Raw genomic sequence first — 25,336 nt, 5'->3', positions numbered from 1 at the left:
AGAGCCAGGACCAGTAGCGGAATTTCTTTATTGCCAATTTTATGATACTTCATATTTTGTTTCTTTCTTGTCACTCAAGAATATACTGGAGTTCTTTTAAAAAATCTATTATTAGTACCTGGTGAGGGGGTAAGAACTGTTGGACAGGAGAGTTTAAAACTCTCTAAGAACGGAAAAGGGGAGTATCTTCCATCTGGTGGAAACTTCATGTGCCATTGGGGAGTGCAGGGAAGCTATACCTCTTGAACTTGTTGTGTTAACTCACTTGGAGAAGCTACCTCCATAGCTTCTGTATCCTTTGACATGGAGAAACTTTCTTTAAATATTGGCATTCTGTTCGCATTGTCTTACTGATGTTATAATCATGCACCTACCACTGTATTTTCTTATAGGTATGTTTTTACTTATGCCAGTTTTTCTGCTTGGCATTTTTTTTTTTTTCCCCTTCTGTCTTTGTTGGTGAAAATCTTCCATGACCCTCAAAGCCAAGTTTTAGTATCACCTCCTTGGTATTTTCCCACATCACAGTCTTACAAAGTTAGAATGAATTCTCTTGTCTCTAATATTACATCACTTTCATGCCTTTGCTTCCTTGAGGCTTTATATTGACTAGTTATTACATAGACCCATTATTTTACGTTCTCCATTATAAACTCCCTGAGGGCAGGAAACTTGTCCAGTATAACTATATTTCTTTCCCATATAGGGTCTACCAGTGCCTTGAACATAGTAGGCTCTTAATCTATTTTTGACGAATGAATAAGGAAGAGGAAGAAGACAATTCTAGACGTTCAAATAGCAGTATGTCACAGATTTCAGGGCAAGGAACTCAATTTGGGACAGCTGAAGCAAGGCAGGGCATATAGAATAGATCATCACAGTTGTGAAAGCAGCCTGTACCTAGGATAGAGTTTTGGGATTCCAGATCAGGTCATACATCTGGTGTGTTTTTGTGTGTAGGAACTAATGGGGTAGGAATTAGTAGAACTGACTAAATGGTTATTCCTGGCAGAGGTGGCTGGGCAGAACCCTCTTAGTCCCAGAATAGGTGAGTATATAAGTTATCTAAAACAGGTAAGTGGGACACTGTAGTGAAAATACAGTAGTGGTCATAGTTCTGGAAGGTTTATCCATATTTTAAGGGTAATTTTTGCTTTACTCTTAGAACTGAGAAGTGCTTCTGAGTTCATGAAACTTAACTTTCCAAGCTTATAAGAAGAATCTTTTCTGATGGGTTTCTGATGGATCATTTATTGTAACTAAAATCTAACTGTATAAGGCATGACTGTTTCATTATTTAACAGCTCTGAGCACTAGTGGTCTTTGTTTTGCCTTCCTGAGCAGTATAAAACAAGTTCTGTTTTCCATGTGATAGGCCTTCAGATATTTCAAGGTCACTGTGATGTCTTCCCTAAAATCTTCTTTTTAAGCAAAGTGTTCTCTTTTCTTTAATTCGTTTATTGTATGACATGGTTTCTAGCTCTCTCATACGTAATCTTGTCCTACTATGGAAATATCTCAGTTTGTCTTAGAATGTGGTGCCCAGACGTGAACGTAACAATGTATTTATTATACTTCCCCATCACTAGTTTGTAAAAGTTTGTGCTTTCTCATACCATAGCCATCACTGGGTGTTATTCTTTTTTTTTTGTTTGTTTGGTTTTTTGTTTGTTTTTTTTAGTTTTTATTGGAGTATAGTTGATTTACAGTGTTGTGTTAATTTCTGCTGTACAGCAGGGTGAATCAGTTATACAAATACATATATCCACTCTCTTTTACATTCTTTTCCCATATAGGTCATTACAGAGTATAGAGAAGAGTTCCCTGTGCTATACAGTAGGTTCTTATTAGTCATCTGTTTTATATATAGTAGTGTGTATATGTCAATCCCAGTCTCCCAATTTATCTCTCCTTCCCCCTGCTTCCCCCCGTTTTTAGTTTTTGCCATTATATTGCGATTTTATTTTACATTTCTTTGTTACTGAGGCTTAACTTTATTGTTACTGCTTTTAGCCATTGCTTTCCTCAAATAAATTGCTTGTTCTTATCCTTAGTCAGTTTTTGTATTGAAGCCTATGTCTTTAGTCAAGTTCATAAATTGTATATGTTCTTATTTATTTGTAAGAACTTTTTATATATTCCGGATACTGTTATTTTATTGATTGTTTTGTCACTGTTGCAAATATTGATATTTTCCTGATTTGTTTATGCCTTTTAACTTTAGTTTTGTCTTGGCAAAGGTTTTTAAGTGTTACATATTCTGCTGTATCAAACTTCTCTTCCAAGGAGGCCATTGACGTCATACTTAGAAACTTTTGCCCTGTTTTCTTTGAGCATCATTACGATTCTAAAAATTTGTGTTATGGAAGTCATATATGAGTTCTTTTTATAAAAGACCAAAGCAGCAAATAAATAGAGTACCATATAATTCCTCCACTATTATTTTCCTTCTCAGAAATATTAGTGTCAAGTGTGTTGTGCCAGTATAAAGTCAAATTTTCCCTCAAATATTTGAGAACCAGAAAGATGCATGCCAACTGTAAGTAGTATTTGTCTCTTGCCCAGAGATTGGGATTCAAGAAAATTGGGCAGGGCACAGGAATAGGAATAATTGAAGAAATGAGATTTCTGTGCTCTATTCTGTATAAACATTTGGATCTTTCTGTTTTGTCTCATTTTCCATAAATGGCATCATAATCACTTAACAATATGTCTTAGAGATTTGTCTATGCTGTTGCAACATGGTAATTCAGAAAAGAATGACTACTTTGATAGAACTTGCTTCTAGTGAACCTATTCTTATTTCTCATCCATCTGTTTTTCTCATTTTTAAGAACTCATACTGTCAGTTTAGTCCAGTGGTTAAGAGAATGGAACTTCAAGTCTTGGCTTTGCCTTTTACTACTGACTGGGGGCAAAATACTCAGTCTTAATATGCCTTAAATTTCTCATCTGTAAGATGGAGATGATAATAATGTCTGTTTTATATGGTTGTAAGACCATATAAAAGATCATAATGTTTGATTAGCTTTTATCACAGTACATGGGATATACTAAATAGTTAATAAACAGTATCTGCTATTGCTACTTAATATGTTATAGGATATTGCTAACTTTGACATCAAGTTTACTAATATTTAATATTTAGGCTCATCTATTGTTTTCTCCTATAAAAACAGTTAAGGATCCTTGCCCGTACAGGTTTTTATTTTGTTTTGTTTTTAATACCCTTCTGATGCTCTGTATTTCTCAAAGATTATTGATGCTAACTGGAACTCAAAGTGATAACTTACTATCTTCTCAGCACCTCTGGACATCAGTGTTTGCATTATGATGGCTCTCTTGTGAGAAGACAAGTGTAAAAGAGGAGTTAGTATTCCTTTTCTGTTGTCTGGCCTGAATGTTGTGCTCTCTTCCTCAGTCTTCATCTTTTATCATTTTAAAAGTTATGTGTGTCTTTAACAATTTTTAAAAATTAGTTTGTTTTCCTGTATTTGCTCTCTATTATGAAACTACTATCTTTTCCAACACTTTTTCTTAAATTAAATGAATTAGTGCTACAGCAACAAGTATGTATATTTTTTTCTTCCTCACTCAGGATTGGGTAAGGCCAAATGATAGTTGCATTTTAATCCTGTGGTTGACTAAAAATGTTTGCCATGTAAGAACACTAATTTCCTTATCTTCCACATTTGCATACTAAGACATTCTATCTAAAATTCATGTGTCAAGGAATAGAGGCTTAAGTATATTTTTTAATGTTATCAACCAGTAGAAAAACTAAAAATGAAAATAAAAGTAGTAAAAATTGGGAAGAAAGGTGAAGGGGAACAATTTTTCACCTTCATAGTGGGAAGTCAGTTGATACGGTCACAGGTGATAAGAAAAAGAGCTATAATGCCAGAAATATTAAAAGTGGCTATTTTTGACAAGTGGAATGGTGAGGGTGTGGGGGGGTTGTGTGTGAATGGTGGAAGAGACAGTTTATTTTTAAGTCTTATGTTCTTTCATCTGTTACTGAATTATTGTTACTTTGTGCATGTATTAGTTAATAGTAATAATAAACTGTATCCTGCATGATACCAGTTTATGAAAATAAAAAGCATAGTTCTGTATATTGATATAAGTGTAAAAATTGATTGGAAGGAAATATACCAAAATATTAAAAGTGGTTATCTCTGGGTAGTGGGTTGTTTTCTTCATTATATTTTTCTGTATTTTGTAAAATTTCTGAAGTTGAATGTGTAACTTTTATAATCAGAAAAGTATTATTAAGGGAAAATATATAGGATTGTCATACATTTGGCATCAGTATGACTATTGTTTATTTACACAAGTGCTATAACTTTTTTTTACTTAAAGGAATTAGAGAACCATATTCTCTATATGTTTTAAATGTATTAGTAAGGCAAGCATTCTGCTAAAAATAACTGAATAAGGAGGTAGCCAGCAGTAACAAAGGCAGGTTTATTTATTTTACCTAAAAAGGGTAAAGGTGGGCAGTAGCTGGTTGTTTATCAGAAAAGGATAAAATCACCAAAGAGTCAAGCTCTCTCTGCTTCTTTACCTTTAGTTTGTTGGCTGTTCATTCCTGCAGTTGTTGCTTCAAGGTTTCAAGATGGCTTTCAGTCTGTAGTGGGAGGTGGCCAGGGTAAAAGGTATTGGGAATTGATACTGCATTAGCGAACCAACAGTGTGTGCCACAAAAAGTATTGAGATACATATATATAATTATAGTGTTTGTACTTCAGTTCTTAGATTTCTAGCAGAGACAATTTCCAACCTTTATAGAGGTCAGATTGAAAATTTGGCACACAGCATCCTCTAAAATTTACCCCTGTGGAGATTATTCTAAAATATAACGATTTTTTCTGTTCGTTAGGAGTATTAGACTTGTGCCTCCTTCTGAAAATAAGGGTAGTTTGGGCTTCCCTGGTGGCGCAGTGGTTGAGAGTCTGCCTGCCGATGCAGGGGACACGGGTTCGTGCCCCGGTCTGGGAAGATCCCACGTGCTGCGCGGCGCACGGAGCGGCTGGACCCGTGAGCCATGGCCGCTGAGCCTGCGTGTCCGGAGCCTGTGCTCCGCAATGGGAGAGGCCACAACAGTGACAGGCCCGCGTACCGCCAAAAAAAAAAAAAAAAAAAAGGTAGTTTGGTATTCTGAGTTGATAGAGAATTAGGAAGTATGTTTGTAAAATGATCCTCAATTTGACTTGATTCTCCTTGCAGAATCCAAATTTCAGTTTCTAGCCAGTTTTCTGAGGATTGTGAGTTTTTAGTGTATCAAATCAATTATATAAAGGTTTTCCTTTTTGTTTTTAAGTCAGTATGCAATGAAATCGGTAGTCACAGGTTTTATAGCTGATGATTCCAACTCTACCAACCCAAAAAGACTCAAATTACATCGTTCAAAGTGTTAGGTTTTATATTTACTTGGATTTTATATTTACTTGGATTTTTTCATCCATATATTTTAATGAGTACTACCCCTTATTTTCTTATTCCTCTGACACTGACTTCTTTAAAAAATTTTTTTAATGCAAATTTATATAGCTTTCAGGGTGATATTTATATGGCTTTCAGCATTAAAATGGTGCTGAATAAAAATACATTACTATCAAATTAGACTTGTTTGTAGAAGTTTAGGTCTTAATAGTTGTGTTTATCAATGAATTGATAAACAACTTTTTTGTTAATTTTTCTTACCAGTTACCCAGAGATACTTATTTAGCCCCAAGCAATTTTATCTTAGTCTAAAAAGGTGTTACCACTTTATGCTTCTGAAGAGTGAAAAATTGTTCCTGTAAAATAAGTGAGCATATTTATTTCTAGTACTTGGATAAACTCATTTCTTTAATCAAATTAGAGAAGTATGTACTGGAGACTGGGGAGGATATGGAGATGCAGGTCACCTGCCTTCATAGAGTCTAGAGTCTAAGTGGGGGAAGAGACTCTTTAAGATGAGTTAATTTCCTCATCTGTATTATGGGGATAATAATAGTTCTTACCTTATGAAGATTATTGTGAGGATTGAGTTAAATCATGTGAAAGGCTTTGAATTACGCCAGGCACATAGTATGTGCCTCATAAATGTTAGCTGTTTCTACTATTATTATTAAAAAAGAGATTTGTACAAAGTGCTTTGGGGGCACAGACTAGGCAGGGATTGACTCCCTGGAAAAGAGAGGGGAGTGATAAAATTTTTACCTGCCTTCAATTCTGCTTCATAGTTACCTTGTTTATCTTTGCTATTGAATGCCTACTGCATAGTAAGTCCTCAAAGGAAGGAATCAGAGAAGTTACACAAGTGAAATTTTCTTAAAACATCTTAAAGTAGATGCCAGTAAAATTGGAAGATGTAGCATTAAAATTTATCTCAGTCTTCTATGCCTGACTTAATCCTAGGATAGAATTTAGAATATTTTTTCAAATAAGTAAATAACAGAGGATAATTTAAGGAATAGAAAAGCTATTATTTTTAAACAGGCTTTTGAAACAAGCTGGGTTTTCAAATAGTTTAAGATGATACTTTCTAACAAGGACTTGGGGTGCAAGTATCTTGCACTTCAGACTAGACACATAGCTATATATTTTGACAGAAGTACTGTGTCGTTTTAGAGCAGTATAGCTACATTGGTTGTCTGCCGCTATATAACAGATTACCCAACACTTAGTGGTTTAAAACAATGATTTATTATTTTTCATGATTCTGTGGTTTGACTCAGTGGTTATTCTGGTGATCTCAATTGGGGTCACTCAGTTGGCTGCATTTAGAGGGTAACTAGGCAGAACTGGGAGATCCCAGAAGGCTTTGCTCCCATATTTGGGTCCTTGGTGCTGAATGTTGACTGGGAGTAAATTGGTTCTCCTTCCTGTTGCCTTTCTTCAGCAGGACAGCCTGAACTTCAGAGCATTTGGCTGGCTTCTGAGAATGCAAACTACCAGCCCTACTAAAGGCTAGAACCAGAGCTGGCACAGCATTTGTTCTAGTACATTTTATTGGTCAGACAAGTCACAAGGCCAGCCTAGATTCAAGAGGAGGAGAAACAGAGTCCATCTCCTGATGAAAAGAGTGGCAAAGAATTTGTGGCCCCTTAATCTACAGTAGTAGCATGATGCATTATTTTTGATTGGCTCTTTGCATTCTACCTTCCATGATTTATCCCTTATGTTTCTTCCCTTATGTTTTACCTTTTTATTTTTTCTTTCGTCCTCAGTGAATTTTTGTAGTTTGTCTTCTGTTTCACTGATTTAAATTTCTGTTCTTTTGGTACAGTGTGGATTTTAGTTCAGCCTTTGTTTTTACTTTGCCTGTATGCATTTCTTTTCTAGTTTTCTTTTAATATATGCTACATTTTAACCTTCTCCCTTTTCTTTGTGCCTTTTATCTTTAATTTTATGGAATCTAAATCTTCATTCACAACATAAATCATAGGTGTGGTAGCTGGGCTAGAGTCATGTCAGAAACACTGGGGTGGTGTCTACCAGGTTTTGTTATTGACAGTAGGACCCTGAATCTTTGGTTTAGGAATCTAGTGGAAGATGACTAGATAGCTCCTTTTGACGGAGACAACCCTTCAGCTTTTGATAATCACTACTGAGTTTTTTTTTTTGCGGTATGCGGGCCTCTCACTGTTGTGGCCTCTCCCGCTGCGGAGCACAGGCTCCGGACGTGCAGGCTCAGCGGCCATGGCTTACGGGCCCAGCTGCTCCGTGGCATGCGGGATCCCCCAGACCGGGGCACGAACCCGCGTCCCCTGCATCGGCAGGCGGACTTCCAACCACTGTGCCACCAGGGAAGCCCCAATCACTACTGAGTTTTTACATGTTGTAAAAATGGTTTCAGCTGGTTACCCATAAAATTGTAGTGAAATTATAAATTGCTTAAATTTTGTGATTTAAAACACATAAGATAAATGCTAGTTTAGAAAGCATTTCAACCTGTGCATAACTTAAGTAAACTCAAGTAAAGCCTTTTGATGACTGCAGCTGTGGTAAACATGCTGCCTGCAATCGCAGGAGAGATCCTGGTCCAGAACCACCTGACTATGCCCCTCCTGTCCCATTGAAACTGTGCAGAAGTTTACTGTATTTGAAACGTTAACTTTTGGGGTAGTTATATAGAAATTGTACAGATTTTGGTATCAAAAGTGGTTTTATTTTGCCATAACAACAACCTGAAATGGAGGCCTGTCTTTAGAACTCAGTGGTGGACACAGTCTAGAAAGATTTTGAGGCATTAGTGAAAGCCTGAAAAGCCTTGAATAGATTGTTAGTGGAAGTTTGAGGCCTTTGAGAAAACTGTGGGTAAGAGCTTAAAGAAAAGTAAGAAAAATGTTATCAGCAGTTTGAGGAAGGAGATTCTTGTTCTGTAGTGGCAGAAAGTTTAGGAACTCTGTCACCGGCTATAAAATGAGAAGCAGGAAAATGTACACAATGAACTAGGTGATCTAGCTAAGGGAATTTTGTAAGCAGAATGGTTTCTTCTTGCTGCTTATATATAAAATGTAAAAGGAGAGGGACCAATCAAAGGAAGTACTGTTAAACAAAAAGGAGCGTGGAACTGCTGAGTTTGAAAATTCCTAGCTTCTTCATTTGACCAGTGTTGCTAAAATTAAGGAGTAGATTCTGGGAAACAGCAAATCTAAGACACTCTCAGGAAAACATGTTCTACAAATGAAGCTGAGGATGTGACTTTAAAATCCTTCAAAACCTCAGAAAGATCCAAGTTGTTGTCTCAAAGACCTCTTGAGTCAAACAGTAGGGGTTCTAAGAGCATTTAGAGAGTTGTCCCTCAGCAATCTCATCAGAGGCCTACCATATAGAAGGAAGGGCTTATCTTGAAGAGATTTATGGATATGGCCTTTGTCTCACAATGGAGTAAACTGTGATAAGATTCTCAGGAGATCCACAAAGTTTCTTCTCTCCTCTCTTCCTCCCTTTCCCCTCGTATTCTTTCTTTTAATGAGAGTGAATTGGCCAAAACACTGTCAGCTTGCACTGGACTTGGACAAAGACAGTACAAACAAAAAGCAGCCTTTGGATCCCTGAACCTCTGCAGGCGGGAAGCATGTTGAGAAAACTGCACAGCTGCAAACATGGGCTATCCTTTATGGAAAAGAAAGGATGACTTGGAAAGCAGAACCAAGAGCCTAGAGGACAGAAACAGGCCTTAAATTCTGATCCGGGATTGGCTGTACTGTGCTGGATTTCAGAATTGCTATGAGCCAGTGACTCCCATCCACCTCCTGCTTTCTCTCTTTTGAGCAGCAGTACTGTAGTAGTTTCCCTGTGCCTTTTGTGCCTTTGGTCCTGAGTTCCTGACCCACAGAAACTGTGAGATGATAAAGGCTTATTGTTATTTTAAAGCTCTAAATTTTGTGGTAATCTGTTATGCAGTGATAGATAACTAATGCAGTGACAAGTTGAAATATGGCAGGCTGAGAACAGAACCCTGCAGACATTTCAGCCCTGGAAGTGGGGGAGAACATGAACACAGAGGGAAAATAAGACCTCTGATTTCAAAGGTCTTCATCTGTTAGAATCATGGGCTAACTGTTTGTCATTGGAAAAACATGTAAAGTCAAGAATATTAATGTGTGTTCTGTTAAACAGTGGAGAAAGGAGTTATCAATAATTATTGCTAAGGACTAGAATTTTATGTGTAAAATGGGGAAGAACTCTACTTATGTTACCTTTAGTTTTACCATTTAACCTTGTTTCTTAGTAAGCAAAGTTGTTTACATAGTGTATATTCTCAGAGGTCAACTTATTAATTTTGTATAGAAGTATTTAAAATAAATAAATCTTAGATACAGTAGGGCTCTATACTCAGCTTTTATCAGTTTACTTATCTTTAAAGTGAATGAAAAGAGGAAATTACTTTCACTCTTAACTCTTTATTTGAAAATTTTGAAAATTTTAGTTATACAGAAAAGGTAAAAGCTACAGAGTTAATGAGCATGTAAACATCCTTAATGTTTTACCACATTAGCTTTATGTGTGCTTTTTTCCCCACCTTTGAAGGTACACTTGCTAAAACTTGCATATATTTAAGGTATACAATGCAGTGTTTTGATATATGTGTACATTGTGAGATGATTACCGTAATTAAGCTAATTAACATATTCATCACCTCACACAGTTACAATTTTACTTTTTTTTTTTTGGTTGAATCATTTGAAAGGAAGATGCAGATGTTGCTCCATCCCTTAGTTCTGTTAGCCCAAATCTCCGAGGATGAGGTATTTATAACTATCATTAATACAACTAAGAAAATTAATACATTCAACAATCATATCTAATACGGCAGTCCAAAAAAGCTTTTATATGTTTTTAAAAATCTAGGATCTATACAGTATATTTGCTTATGTCTCTAGTCCGTTTTATTCTGGAATAATAAAAATGTGACATTATGTTGCTTTCTATGACATTGATTCTAATTTTCTTTGAGGATTTTATGCATCATGTTGCCTTGTAGAATATTCCACATTCTGGATTTGTCTAATTTTTCTTTATTATTACATCCAGGTTGAACCTTTTTTGGTGAAAATACTGTGTAGATGATGTATAGTTGATCAAGAAGGTGACTTCTGGATCGCTTCACTATAGATATGTTTTTTTCCCCATTTACAAACCTGTGGGGTCATAATTCCCAACAACTTTTCACTTTGGTTTTAAACTTCCATTGGTGCCACTGCCTGAATCAATTTTTACATTGTGAATTCCAAAGGAAAATTCCTTTGTAACGGCCATATAATATAGCCATATTCGCAGTTCCCTGCAAAAAATAAAATTCCTTAGCCCCACTGAAAGAATCCACTGTTGTTTTTTCTTGTTAATAATAAATATGTTATTTGGACTGTGGATTTGAATATATTTATTGTCTGAGTTCCATGTACGTTTATTTTTCTTAATGAAGAATTTTGAAAAACTTTGATTTAATTTAAAACAATAAATTAATAACAGATCTGTTGGATAGTTTTTAGAATTCCTAACAGTGAGGCTCATCGAACAGTTGTGCGATACTTTTTGAATACCAGCTACAGTGTAAGGAGTCACACCAGATAGTATAATGTACTTAACATTAAAAGCTGTAGGCCTCAAACACTTATCCAGATAAGTTGAGAAGGTAAGACACATCTGCATATAAAAATAGAATAATATTCACAGCAGGAAAGCATATATGCTGAATCACTGGTATAGTCAGTAAATGATTTTTGTGTTCAGGAAACAGTCACTTTGAACTTTGACATGTGCAAAAGCAGTGTAGGTATATGAAATGTCTTAGGATGTCACTGACATTCTGAACCTGGGCTTTTTTTTTTTTTTTTGTGGTACGTGGGCCTCTCACTGTTGTGGCCTCTCCCGTTGCGGAGCACAGGCTCCGGACGTGCAGGCTCAGCGGCCATGGCTCACGGGCCCAGCCGCTCCGCGGCCTGTGGGATCTTCCCGGACTGCGGCACGAACCCGTGTCCCCTGCATCGGCAGGCGGACTCTCAACCACTGCGCCACCAGGGAAGCCCTGAACCTGGGCTTTTGAAACATATATTCCAATAAATAATCTAGTGCCTACCATGTTGTAGCAAGAAGAAGCAAACAGAATAAAACATGTCTCTTGCCCTGAAACACTATCATTGAGGATGATACTGTACTATCACAGGGATGTATACTATATAAAATCATTAAAAATTCTATAATAAAGGTATCTACTTAGTGCCAAGGCTGTATAGGAGAGAGAACTAGGAATTCACATTGCTTGGGAAGTGGGTTTGTGACAGGAAAGGCTTCACAGAGTAAGTGGCATTTGAGTCTGAGGGGAAGTTTTTAGATTGAGAATGGAAGAGTATTCTAGGCAATAGAAGATGGGCCCAAATGCCCAGAGGTGTGATATTGTGTGGCTTGGTTTTAGAGCCTGGTGATGCCATTTCAGGAAATTCAGAAGTGGTCCTGGTTTGGGGGAGGGGATGATAGAAATGGTTGTTCAGCCTTTCGTGTGTGTAATTTTTTCTCATGCAGGAGAACAACACAGTTGAATTTTAATGGTATGTATAATTTTTCAAAAAAAGTATACGGAAAGCAGTGGACTGAAGAATGAACCCGGGAAACACTTAACTCTACTAACAATTGAGGAATGGGAGGAAAAGGTGACCTCCTTAGGGAAGTACAAAAGGCGTTATTTATTAGGAAGGAAGAAAGCTAAAACAGTAGTGTCATTAGAACCAGTTGACAAGAAATTTTACAAGAGGATGGTTAATATCACAACAGAGTGTACAAAGGAAATGAAAAAATTTAAAGAGGCCATTGGATCTGACAAATAATTTTGTGAATTCAGTTTCAGTGATTTGGGGGAGGGAGCTGGAAGCTACTTTTCTGGGGAAAAAGAATGATGGATGCTTAAATACTGGATTTAAACCATTTGTTTGAAAACTTTGGCAGTGAAAAGTAGGGTAGCAATGGAATGAGTACAGTTTGGTCAAGTGAAATTTCTTTTAAAAGTTAGAGAAAGCCTTGTACATGTATGATGACGGAGTGGAACATGCCAGTGGGAAAGGACATACTACAAGTTGGCGGAGCATAATTGATGGAGCAAAGGGTTGGGAAGAGATGAGAACATAAGAGAAAGGATTAGCCTTGGAAAGGAGGAGAGGCAAGCTTCTAGTTGGTCCAAAGGGAAGGAAGTGATCATGAAGGAAGAACAGAAAAGGAAGGATTATTAAGGAAGAGAAGTGTAAAAAAGGAACTTACATGTGGTGCTATTACATTCTCTGTGAGATTGGATAGAGCAAAATCATTTTGGTTTTTGAATTTTCTATTTGATTTATGTATTCCAGGAGCATTAATAGAGGAATTACCCACCCAGCGTAATCTAAAGTTGGAGAGCGGCATGGCAGAAGGCTAAAGGGCAAAGGGGTAGACACATGGTATTTTCTACCATTAGAAACATTTTAATACAAAGAAAATATTGAACATCAAAATACTCTAATATTTAAAAATGCAATTGTTGTTAATACGTAAAGATTTAAAACCCTGTTTAGGAACACAATATTACTGGGTTTAATTTAAAAAATTTTGTTAGTATATAAATTTAAAAGTATATATAGATAAAATTACTTATCCAATGTTTAAAATTTTGCAGCGTTTTTTTAAACTAAGGACTTTTCTCTCTGAGAATAATTAGGACTTTTCAAATTCTAAGCAACAACAACTCAACACAAGCTTAAGCAATGAAGGAAAAATTAAAAAGAGGGGATGGATTTATTAGATTATGTAAATGGGGAATCCAACATGGACTAATTTCAGGTATTCCCGAATCCAGGAATCCTGGTGATGACGTCAGGTGTTCTTTTTTCTGCTCCATTCTGCTGTTTTCCGTCTGTGATGTTCTCATTTTCAAGCAAGGTTGTGCTCTGTAGTAGGCATGTGGTTACTAGAAGCCCGAGGGCAATATCATCATGGCTCACTATCCGAAAGGAAGATAGGCTTTTTCCCACCAGCCATATAGCAGATACCAGAGTAGATTGTGTCATTTTTTTCACCCCTAATTATCACTGTAGCCAGGGGTATACTCTGCTAGTATAGAGCCTGGGTTATGTGATCATTTCTTGAAGGAGGTCACAATAACTGTGAGCTGAAGGGTGGTGGCTCAAAACTTTGGCACGTTTCCTTCTAGTTGTATGTATGTATGTATGTGTGTGTGTGTGTGTATGTACTTATTTGTTTTGTAACAAACCAAGTAGTTTAATGAATGCCTTGTGTCAAATTCCTTAGGAAAGAATCAGCCTTTGATTGCTTATATAAATGAGTTTTAACAGCTTTTTAAGTTTATGATTTCATAAAGATACTGTAGAAGCCTTTTCTTTTTTACAAGTAAAAGTGTTTTCTATGCTATATATCATAGTATTTCCAGGCCTTCACAAAAATGGAGCAGTCGTTCATGGGTTGACTTCAATAGTAGCAAAACAAACATTGTGTGATGCTGAAAAGACCTGGATGTGTATCTAGCAGGAGTCTTGAGTTTTAATCTTAACACTTTCGAAAGTAACTAACTGTATGTAAACAACACATAAAACTACTTACACCACTGGGACTGTAAAAATAGGTGGATTAGAGATCTTGTGAAGCTCTAAATTTCTGCTATTTTTAATAGAGTAATTTGGGTTACAGAAAAATGTTAAATAGGAGGAATCTTAATATACTGTAAAGAAAATTAATGATCCTAGTTTTCATGTTAGACAGACTTGGATTTGAATTCCAGCTCCTCTACTCACCAGCTGTGTAAACTTGGACAGATTGCTAAACCTTGTCTCTTCATGTAAAGAATGGAAATAATAATAATAAGAAGAAGAATACCACCTGATTTGAAGTGTAAGGATAGAAATGCATTTGATTTCTGCTCAGTAAACTTTTACTTTTATTAGTTTCTGTAAAGTCCCCTACAAACTCCAAAATTTGATATTTGGAATTATTTTTGCTACATGAATGTTCATTTCTCCCATAATAACTTTTCTGATAAATTCTATCTAGGAAAATTACTGTTAAGTTACAAATGTATAGTTATAAATGTATATTTATAACAGCTGCATTATGCCTGTGACATGCTTCCCTTTGAGACCATGTAGTAGAGAATTCATATGGACCATTTCATAACAGGATTTGAGCACTTAATGGTTAGCTATCTTACCAAGAGTTAGGCTTAGTAGGAGATTGTATTGGAATATACCTGATAAAAGGCAAATTATGCTAGCAAAAATGAGGCATACAAACTTAAGAAAATTCTGACTAGGCCATTGGAAATAAGCTGTGGACTTGGGATCTACTAAGATTCCCGAAATCAAGCTAGATAGATATCACTTAAGATTATTGTAAAGATTAAAGGGCTTAAGCCCTTTAAGCACAGTATTTTCCTTATACATTAGCTACTACTACTGATATTTTTATCTTCTAAGTATTTTTATCTTCTGAGTATGTTTCCTCATGACCAGCAAACCACATTTAGTCGAGAACAAATGCCATGGAAAATCCAATGCAATTTTTTTTTTTTAACAATTTGGCAGTTTCTTTCTTTCCCTTTTTTTAAATTAATTTATTTTTGGCTGCGTTGGATCTTCCTTGCTGCGTGCGGGCTTTCTCTAGTTGCGGTGAGTGGGGCCTACTCTTCGTTGCAGTGCGTGGGCTTCTCATTGCGATGGCTTCTTGTTGCAGAGCACGGGCTCTGGGCGCACGGGCTTCAGTAGTTGTGGCATGCAGGCTCCAGTAGTTGTGGCACGTGGGCTCAGTAGTTGTGGCTCATGGGCTTAGCTGCTCCATGGCATGTGGGATCTTCCTGGACCAGGGCTTGAATCCGTGTCCTCTCTGCATCGGCAGGTGGATCCTTAACCACTGCGCAGGGAAGTCCTCCAATGCAGTTTTTATCTAAGGAGTCTACTGGAACCTTCAATCGAAAAACAAAACCCCCACAAAACTGAAGAAGCTCATCCAAAATCCCAAACTAGGGTTTTATTTTTTTTCTTATTTTGCTTTAGTTCCTGAAATAATTTTTCTTGAGAAATTTTTTAGTATTCATTCAACAAATATTTATTCATTATGGGCTAGGTACTGAGGAAAAGAGCAGTGAACATAGATAGATAACATACTTTATATTAAGGAAAAAAACCAGTGGCTTGTTTAAATTTTATTTTATAATAGCTTTGTAGTTGCAAAATAAAATTGAAGCTATAAGATTAATTAAGGCTTTAGTATACCAATGACTTTTCGGTAGGCTAGATGGAAAGAAACTTGTTTAACTTTGTTTAATTTGATGTTTCTGAAACTTTTTGACCTATTTTCCCTTTTTTTCTCCCCCACTGAACCCACTTTCAGAGATAATGGTATATAAGTAGGTTTCTTTAACTGGAAGTGAACAATATTAGGTTAACTATGTGATATTTGTAGGGCAGAAACGGTTGCATATCAACATTTGTAGTTCATCTTATACTAATTGGATTACTCTGTCCTGATTTGCCTGGGACAGTTCTGGTTTATGCCCTGTTGCTCCAGTGGGATTATTTATAGTCTTCTCTTTAAATCTCAGAAGTGCCCTGGTTTGGATGATAAATTTTTTGGTCCCCCTCTAGCTAACACTTTTGAACCACTTATGATGTGCCAGGCAGCATTCAACCCTGTGAGGTTGGTACTATTTTATCTTTCTTTTTTAAAAATGAGTAAGCTGAGGTACAGAGAGGTTAAGTCTTAAGATTACACACCTAGTAAGTCATGGGGTCAGGATTCAGATGCAGGCACACTGGTCCTAAAGGGTGTGCTCCTAGCCATTATGTCTTGTGACACAAGAACGCTTTGCGAATATGCTTAAGGGAAGAGGGGGAGGACAGAACTCTGGAGAAAAAGCAAGTAAAGGGAATAGAAACTTGGAGATATGGCAGAGAGTAGGAACTAAAATTTGTTGAAATTGATTTATTTCCTCTAATTATCCTCATCCTCTTTTTAACTAGAAAGAGGTATTTTCCTTTTCACTGTTTAATAAGTGCCCCAAAGTATTAGACAGTTTTCTCTTGAAATATAGTGAAAGAGCATTTATTTAAAGCAGTTTGTTTACGTGTACTTTGTTTTTAAATTTAGGGATATCTTCTTTTTCCTTAAGTAACAGAAATCACACTTTTGAAAAGGCTTTTAAAAAGCTATCAACTTATTTATGACAGTTTCTTCATAGATCTAAAAGTTAATTTTAGGTAGGGAATTTATGGAGCTTTTTTTTTTTTTAACCTACCTTATTGCCATATTTTAATGTTGTCCTATTTCTACCTCATATCATATTGACTCCAGGCTAGCTGTGTCCCCCTTTATCCCATCTGGAAGTTAAGGAATGCTAAAGTATATTTTTGCTTCACTGACTAATAATTTCTAGAACTATGAATTTATTATTGTCTACAACTATACTTAACAGTTTGATTTTTACAACCACACCTTTAAGGTAAATGTACAGTTCTTAGAATTTTAAATGTAAATATTTAATGAAACTGAATAAAACAAAACTATTAAATAAGGTAGTATGTAGGCGTTCAGTTAGATTTACCAAACATTGAGGCTCCATTATGGTTAATTTTTCTGCTTTGTACTTAGGGATAAAAAGGTTAAGTGTAACTGTTTTCCTGTATCATCTTTCCCCTCATTCTCCCTTGTTCTCCCTTCCCACCCCTCCCCTTTGTCCTTTCTTCCTGCCCTCCCACAAACCTTATTGAGAGTCTACTATGTGCCATTTGAGCTCAGGGATATAAAGATGAATAAGTATTGCCTGCACTCATGCCTTAGGGAGACAGACCAGCCCCTGAGTGAACCAGCTCAGAAAAGTGTAGCAAGTGTTAGAGCCAGGCTCGCACCCAGAACTGTCTGGGTTTTTTTAAGGATGAAAAGAATTTAAGTCATCTGATAGGAGGAGCAGAACTTAAACAGATAGGGAAATATGATGAGTATTAGAAAGAGGGGAGCTCATTGGTCACTGCTGAGAGGGCAATTGCTGTGTTAAGGAGTTGACAGCCTTATTAGTTGCCTTGGAGTTGAAGGTTGAGGAATCAATGGGAAATGAGAAAGTAGTCTTCTAGGAAGCTTGATGTGGTGAAGGGGATTAGAGAAGATGGTAGCTTGAGTTTGTTGTATGGTCAAGTGACTATTTTTTATAGTGAGGAGATGAGATGAATATATTTGCTGTCTAGGAGTGAGCTAAGAACTGGCAAGGTGAGATTAAAGGACAAGAGAGAGAAGATGATAGAAAAAATTCCTGTAGCAAGTTAGATAATATCAAGTACACAAATAGAAAAGAGGATTGGTTTTTTGTTTGTTTGTTTTGCTACCTTGATGTTTGAATTACATAATAAAATAGATCAGTAAACATCTTTATGATCTGGAAGCTCTTCTAATAGGCATATGTGCTAAAATCATTTAAAAAGAATTAAAGGAATTATACTGACTATGTTGTCTGATATTCCTATATGAAAATAATTAGAAACTCCTTTTATCCGTAACTTCCCTGTTGTTCAGTGCTCCAAACAAAAGCAAATGGGTCTTCATTGGTAAGAAAAAAGAGTATCTGTTTTAAGGGTCAGTTGTGTCAAATTGTTCTAACTGGAGGGAGGGGTGCTACTGTGTCATAAATAGCAAGTTTTCTGTGTTTATAAATCAGTGTCTGAGAATCCCAGGATTCTCATTCAAGGGGTCTGGGTTAGGACCCAGAAACCAATTAATTTATGCATGAAATGTTTTTTTTAATATTTAAATATTTATTTATTATTTTGGCTGCGCTGGAATCTTAGGTGCGGCATATGGACTTCTTAGTTGCGGCATGCATGTGGGATCTAGTTCCCTGACCAGGGATTGAACCTGGGCCCCCCTGCATTGGGAGTGCAGAGTGTTACCCACTGGACCACCAGGGAAGTCCCCTACCAAATGTTTATTGATTGCTTTCCTACCATTGTCTTATTACCATAATGTGTAGTGATGTCAGAAGGTGGCCCAGGTGCCTACTCTCTAATTGAAGGACAGAAATAATAAATAAGTAGTTAAACAGGATAATTTCATACAGCCATAAGTGCTACAAAGAAAGTAAACCATGGTATGTACTATGAAAACTAGAGTTACCCTGGTGGGGGAGAGAGAGATAACTTTGCAGACGGTGATCTTGGAAGGAGACTTTCAGGAAGTGAGTTTTTTTAAAACCTTGCTTTTTAAAAATTATATTTTAAAATTGTGGTAAAATCTACATAACATAAAATTGACCATTTTAACCATTTTTAAGCATATACAGTGGCGTTAAGTATATTCACATTGCTGTACAGCTGTCACCACCATCCATCTCCAGAACTATTTTTATCTTGCAAAACTGAAACTTTGTACACTTGGCTCCTTCCATGTCCAAAGGTTCTGCATCTCTGGATTCAGCCAATCACAGATTGAAAATATTTTGGAAAAAAAAAAAATCCAGAAAGTTTCTAAAAGCAAAGCTTGAATTTGTCTTGTGCTGGCAGCTATTTACATAGCATAGGTATCATTTCAGATATTATAAGTAATCTACAGATGATTTAAAGTATATGGGAGGGTATGCATAGGTTGTATGCAAATACTATGTCATTTTATATAAGGGACTTGAGCATCCACAGATTTTGGTATCTGTGAGGGTCCTGGAACCCTGTGGATACCGAGGGATGACTATACTCTTTAAACCAGGGGTCCCCAACCCCCGGGCCACAGACCGGTATTGGTTGTGGCCTGGTAGGAACAGGGCCACACAGCAGGAGGTGAGCAGTGGGCTAGCGAGCAAAGCTTCATCTGTATCTACAGCCTCTTCCTATCGCTCACATTACCGCCTGAGCGCCACCTCCTGTCAGTTCAGCAGCGGCATTAGATTCTCATAGGAGCACGAACCCTACTGTGAACTGCGCACGCGAGGGATCTAGGTTGCGCGCTTCTTATGAGAATCTAATGCCTGATGATCTGAGGTGGAGCCGAGGCGGTGATGCCAGCACTGGGGAGCGGCTGCAAATACAGATTATCATTAGCAGAGAGGTTTGACTGCACAGAGACCATAATAAATCAGTTGCTTGCAGACTCATGTCAAAACCCTATCTGTGGGACTTCCCTGGTGGTGCAGTGGTTAAGAATCGCCTGCCAGTGCAGGGGACATGGGTTTGAGCCCTGGTCCGGGAAGATCCCACATGCCACAGAGCAACTAAGCCCGTGAGCCACAACTACTGAGCCTGCACTCTAGAGCCCATGAGCCACAACTACTGAGCCTGCGTGCCACAACTACTGAAGCCCGTGCGCCTAGAGCCCGTGCTCCGCAACAAGAGAAGCCACTACAATGAGAAGCCCGCGCACCGCCATGAAGAGTAGCCCCCGCTCGCTGCAACTAGAGGAAGCCTGTGCGCAGCAATGAAGACCCAACACAGCCAAAGATAAATAAATTAATTAATTAAAAAAACAAAAACAAAACAAAATACGTGTCAGTGAGTGGCAAATGAAAACAAGCTCAGGGCTCCCACTGATTCTGCATTATGGTGAGTTGTATAATTATTTCATTATATATTACAATGCATTAATAATAGAAATGGAGTGCACGATAAATGTAATGTGCTTGACTCCCCCCCCCGCCGCCTCCCCCCCCACCCCACCACCCTGGTCCATGGAAAAGTTGTCTTCCACGAAACCAGTCCCTGGTGCTGAAAAGGTTGGGGACTGCTGCTTTAGACGGTAACTCTCCATTTCCTGCTGAATGAGATACAGCAGGAGTCAGAAATAGCTGATTTTTTGAAATCAGAAAGCAGATGGACAGGCAGTAACTGATTAGCAGAAAGGAAAAGTTACAATGCCTATAAGTGCACAATACCTGTAAGAGGTGTAATACAGTTGACCCTTGAACAACACAAGGGACCCCCATGCAGTCGCAACTCCACGTATAACTTTACAGTCAGCCCTCCATATCTGGAGTTCTGTATCCACAGATTCAACCAGCTACAGATCATGTTACACTATAGTACTTACGTAGTGAAAAAAATCTGTGTATAAGTGGATTCGTGCAGTTAAGCTCATGTATTCAAGGGTTATCTGTATTGTGTCTTTCTGAAGCTCCCAAGAGGCTCAGCATTGGGAGGCACCAGATACTAAGGAAAGTTGAGGTCAGAAGTGGAGCTGAAAACGGAGATTGGTCAGAAAATAGGTACGTTTATAGGTTCTTTCTGTGTATCCTTATAGGTAGGTGACTGCCTCCACCACCAATCCTGGCCTCAGTAGACCAAGGTTTATTCTTTATAAAATTGAAGAAGTGCCTGCATTTTGAAACCAGGGGCAAGTGGATGGCTGATTATTTAAAACAGGAAGATTAAGGGAAATGTACATCCAAACTCTGGAACTTCTAGCTTGCTTCCTCTTTTCTCCTTCCAGAACTTCACAGTTTATCCAGCTCATCTCCTGCAGAAAACTGAACTATCTTAAGGTACTGGTAGGCTTGCCACAAGAGACCCCAGAGTGAATTACACCTGTTGACAAGCCTATTCCCCCACACAGATCTTTCAGTCAATTCTTTTCAGAATGTCATTCTTAACTATGAACTAAGAATCCAGGACCATCAGACATTTGAGGAAAGCCTGCATAAAAAAAGAGAGGTCAAAATAAGCAAACAGAAATAAAGAGGTGGAGGAGGGGAGTGATACCTGGAGTATTGGAAGAAAACAGACACCATAGGGATCAAAAAAAAGCCTAAAAAAAATCCTCTAATATTATTATCAGAGAAGACACCTGTTTCTCTCCCTACTAAAATGATAGAGAAAACTAAAGCATAAATCCATGAGGGTAAAGAGAACTGGATGAGAGATGACAGCAGAAAGAAGATATCAACTATCAGAAGCTGAGTACCTGATGTAGATTTTGCAGAGCTGGGAAAGCAGAAACTTAGTTCTGTGATATGTGTAGTTGTGCAATCAGAAGTCGGTCTTTTTTCAATTATGATGTGCTTTGCTTTACTTGCACTACTAGTTCTTATTTTTTGAGTAGTATACTCTCTTCTGATTGGAGCTGTTAATGGGTTATCCACCAGTGGAGAAATCAGAATTATTAAAATGTAGTTTTTGTTTTCATGTGGTCCTCTTAAGTGGTCATGCGTTGTACCCTTCTCCCTATTCGTGAACCAACATTTCATAGGAATGGGTAGCTGATGCTTTTCTGGGTGGCAGTGACAGTGGTATTGAAAAGGATGCTGAAAAGAAAATACAAACAATATTCAATCTAAGAATGTGTTCTAAATTTTGCTCGTAAAGTAGTTGTTTAAAACTTGGTTCTTCCTTGTAAAATAATGTAGTAAATGGTTATGAGATTCCCAGACCAAACTTAAAAAACTTTTCTTCAGTAGTTAAATGGACATTGGTGAGTGCTCCGGGAGACTGAACTGTTTGTGTAATATTTTCCTGTGAAAAATTACTTTTTTGTGGTAAAGTGGCTACGTGGATTTAGAGTCATACAGATTTGAATTCAAATCCTGCCTCTGCCATTTTTATGCTGTGTAACCTTGAGTAAGTTATTTAGTGTTTCTGAATCTAAATAAAATCTAAATCAGTAAAATGAGATTAATAATATCCTACTCAGAGGGTAGTTGTAATGATTTAAGTGAAATTAAAATAGATAAAATCACTCAACCTAGCTCCTGGACCCTATAGGGTCAGTAAATGTTCGTAGTTTCCTTCACTTTTAGCCTTGAGGTATGTAGTAAGAGGGAACATTAAGAGGGACTTAAGGGAACCGTGTGTCAATTGAAGGTATGTAACATTTTTGAAATGGAATTCCTGTGTTTTTAAACTTTTCCTTATTTATTTGCAACACGTGTGTTCCTTGTCATTTGATATACTTGCTATTGTAATGCCGTAGAAAGAGCATAGGACTGGGACTCAGGAGATCCAGGGTCTAGTCAGCTTCCTTACTAACTAGATGAATGATGGTTGTATATGTTACTTCCCCACTTTGGGTCTCATGTTTGATTTGAAAAGTGAAAGTGTTTTATCGTAAGGTAACATCTAGAAATTTGTTTCTGCTCTAATATCGTATGATCCTGTGATCTGTGAAGCTGAAGTTGTCTTTTTGCGACCTGGGTTTTGTGAGGTGTTAAGGCTTGGGATACATGTATTGTTACAAACTCAATATAATTGTTTGGAAGACTTGAGATTATTGGCGATTATAATAACTAGATTAATAGCTGATGTTTGGCTTTTTCATTGGAAAATAGTTCTGGCTATAAAACCTATTTTTGACTGGAAATATACCAGGACTAGCCATTGTTTTTCTTCCTACAGAGATAAGCGATCTGTTAGTGCTGTTCACATGAAGCTATCACTGTTATTTTTTTCGATGTCATATAGATTTTACCATTGCCCCTATAAACCCTTTCCTCCCGACAGTCGTGGACATTTTTATTCCTAGCATGATTTGGGATATGTGTGTGTATGTGTTTGTTTTAAATCATGTTTAATGTTTGTTATGCTAATTTTAGTTCAGTTGTCACTACCAAAGCAACCCCCAGGCTAGATCATGTTATTTGTTTCCGTGGTGGTTTTTTTCTTCTCATAGTCTGCATTTTATATTTGTGTGTGTGTGTGTGTGTGTGTATATATATATTTGTATATATATATATATTTATATATATATATATATATGATTTTATAGTATCTTTTTTCCCAGCTGGATTGAAAGCTCTTGGAGAGCAGTAACCACATTTCTTTTGCTGACCTTCATCTATAATGTCTGGCACATAATTGACATTCAGGATGTATTTTTGAATAAACTAATAAATTCATATTGTTTCTCAAATATTAAATGAGTAGAAATATAGTGGTAAATAAAAACTCAAAATACTTACTAGAATTAACTGTAGCCTTTGCTCTTATAAAACAGTGAATCTAAAATGAAAGGAAAAAATAACCAAGGTGGTTGTATAAATGACTTTTATTATTGTTTGTGCAAGAACAGTGAACATTCCCTAGTACAGGAAGCAAGTTTTAGAAACTGCTGGCAGAACTAAGAAGTCAGACTGTCCTTGACCCTTAGATCAAATGTTTTAGAGCCTGAGTTTCCTCAAATCTTCCTCAGTTTGGAGTAAACATTTTGACACAATGAAAGATTTATTCTGTAATTTTGGTCTTTATAAACAAAGAGCTTAACTAAATTTCTAGAAACAAAAAACAAAACTTTCTCATTTATACTAGTTTCATTTTTAAAAAGTTCATTTCCTTTCAAGTGCATAATACTGTAAAGTGAGCTCAGCTGTATTAGTAGATAAACATGTTGATTCATTTGGCCCTGAGCTACTGAATGAAGTCTGGAGGGGCACACTTTGTTCTTTCCCCCACCCAGTGGCAGAATGTTTTTCTTCCTCTTCTCCTTATTGTGGGAAGGAGACTGGAATAAGTGACTATTTAGGTTTACCTGAATTGATTAGGAGGTAAGGGAAAAAGATTTCTTCACTACTTTTTCTTCTTTTAATTCTTGTCATTAATATAAAGCGTATGTTTTTCATCCAGTTCTCATACTTTAATGAGTATGTGGAATAGTAGTTTGCTGTTACATATTACTTCACAGTTTTTATGAAGCCATTTTACTTAATACTCTATTTTGAGTTATTTATTGTTATGCGTCAGAGGTGTCTTCAGGTGTGTTGAGGGTGGACTTAATTTTGGAAGCAAAAAAAAGTATGCTTATATCCAGTGGTATTGGGATAATATACTCATATGATTAATTTATGGTAGAGATTTTATGAAGTCTATGAAGAACTTTTTATAAAAAACCTAGGATGATCCTTAGTATTTTGGAACAGATTTTAGAAAAGGACCAAAGTATGTGGCTTTTACATAAACCCTATAAGTAGTTGTTTGTTTCAGCACACATTGTTTCCTGTGTGTTTCATATCAAGTTAGGCACAGTGAATAGGCAAAGATTAATAAGAAATTCTCTGCCCTCAAGTAGCTTACTATCTGTGTACCATTTCCCAAAGTCATTATGGGTAGGTATTCCTCAAAAATAGATTTCTGCTTTTGAATAAGTTTGGGAAATACCTGGACTAAACAAACTAGAAGGTTTCCTTAGTAGGGTTCTCAAAAGTGTACCTTGTAGAATTCCAAAAAGTAATTATAGTTTGTGAGATTCTCCAGAAATTCCTGTGACACAATTTTTTTTCTCATGAAACTTCTCAGGTGGGATCTGAGGGGATGGGAGGATGTGAGAGATAGTGGCAGTAGCATGTTCAGAAAGAGGATGATTAATGTGTCATGGGACACGTTTTGTGAAACAGTGGACTCATGTAATATTCTTATCTAGCCCATGCCTTTGAATATGTCTCAGAAGTCTAGCATTTGCTGCAGATTCTCTATTTATGCATCTTAATCCTTTATAGTTGGATGAAGGGCTTGATTCTTTTGATTGAATTAGTTAAGTGGAAATGGGAATTAGTAATTAATATGAAAAATGCTACCTGTTATCTCAAATTCAGCCTGTCTGAAAGCAGACTAACCATTTCTTCCAAAGTAGTTATACCTCCCAGCTTTTCTATTTGATTATACTGTTTTATCGCTTTTCTAGCACTTAGACATGAGACCACAGTCATTATTGACCTTTTCCTTTGTCTTATCCAACCATAACCCCAATGCCTATAACCAAATACTGCCTAACTTTTCCATAATGTTCATCAGTGTTTTTTCCATTCCCACTGCTGTCATCTAGCTTAGATACACATGAAGTAAATGATCAGTAAATATTTGTCAAATGATGGAATCTGTGTGTGATGTTTCCCAGTGCTAATCCAACACTGCTT

The 25,336-nt window shown here is 36.9% G+C and overlaps 1 protein-coding gene across 7 annotated transcripts in view; it reads left to right on the top strand.

Annotated features, from left to right (window-relative positions):
* The window catches only part of AKT3 (AKT serine/threonine kinase 3), a 397,034-nt gene that overhangs the window by 20,045 nt on the left and 351,653 nt on the right, over positions 1 to 25,336 (top strand). The window contains exon 1 of one of the 7 annotated variants that reach the window (XM_059996929.1): positions 20,668 to 20,704. The exons of the other annotated variants lie outside the window; for them this stretch is intronic. The gene's annotated coding sequence lies outside the window, so the exon portion shown is untranslated. Of the gene's footprint in view, positions 1 to 20,667; positions 20,705 to 25,336 lie in introns of those variants that run through there. 7 annotated transcript variants of the gene reach the window in all.

The sequence above is a fragment of the Delphinus delphis genome, chromosome 1 (assembly GCF_949987515.2).
Source record: "Delphinus delphis chromosome 1, mDelDel1.2, whole genome shotgun sequence".
Classification (NCBI taxonomy): Eukaryota; Metazoa; Chordata; class Mammalia; order Artiodactyla; family Delphinidae; genus Delphinus; species Delphinus delphis.
This window is presented reverse-complemented; position numbering and strand designations above follow the sequence as displayed.